Here is a 468-nt window from a genome sequence, read left to right as displayed (position 1 = left end):
GTGGATCTCAGCGCCCTTTTACAAACGCGAGAAAAACTGCACTGGCATTTGCGCTTGCAGCTCTTTATGTTCTTAATTAACGTAAAGCAACCATAACGTGCTTTAGACGCACCTCTGAGCTGTAACTAACCCACAGCTCCAAGACGAAGAACTCGGGGACGTGGGCGATGCCACCACAACTCAACTCGCTCACGCCCCGGGGCCTCGCCCCTCGCCCCCTCCTGCGCCGCCACAGGGCCGGGGGCGGGGCGGCCGCGCGCCTGCGCAGGGGGCGGTGCGGCGGGGTCACCCCTCCCTCGCTCCCTCCGCCCGCCCCTCCCTCCGCCCCCGCCGCGCCAGAGCGAGGCTGGGCGTGCGGCGTCACGGCGACGGCCCCGAGCCGCGCCCCGGCACAGGCGGCGAGCGGAGCTCAGCGCAGCGCGGCGGGGCGGGCGCGGCGCAGCGGCATCGGCCGGCGAGGCGGCGGGG

The sequence above is a fragment of the Corapipo altera genome, unplaced genomic scaffold (genome assembly GCF_003945725.1).
Source record: "Corapipo altera isolate COAL_440 unplaced genomic scaffold, ASM394572v1 1, whole genome shotgun sequence".
Lineage (NCBI taxonomy): Eukaryota > Metazoa > Chordata > Aves > Passeriformes > Pipridae > Corapipo > Corapipo altera.
This window is presented reverse-complemented; position numbering follows the sequence as displayed.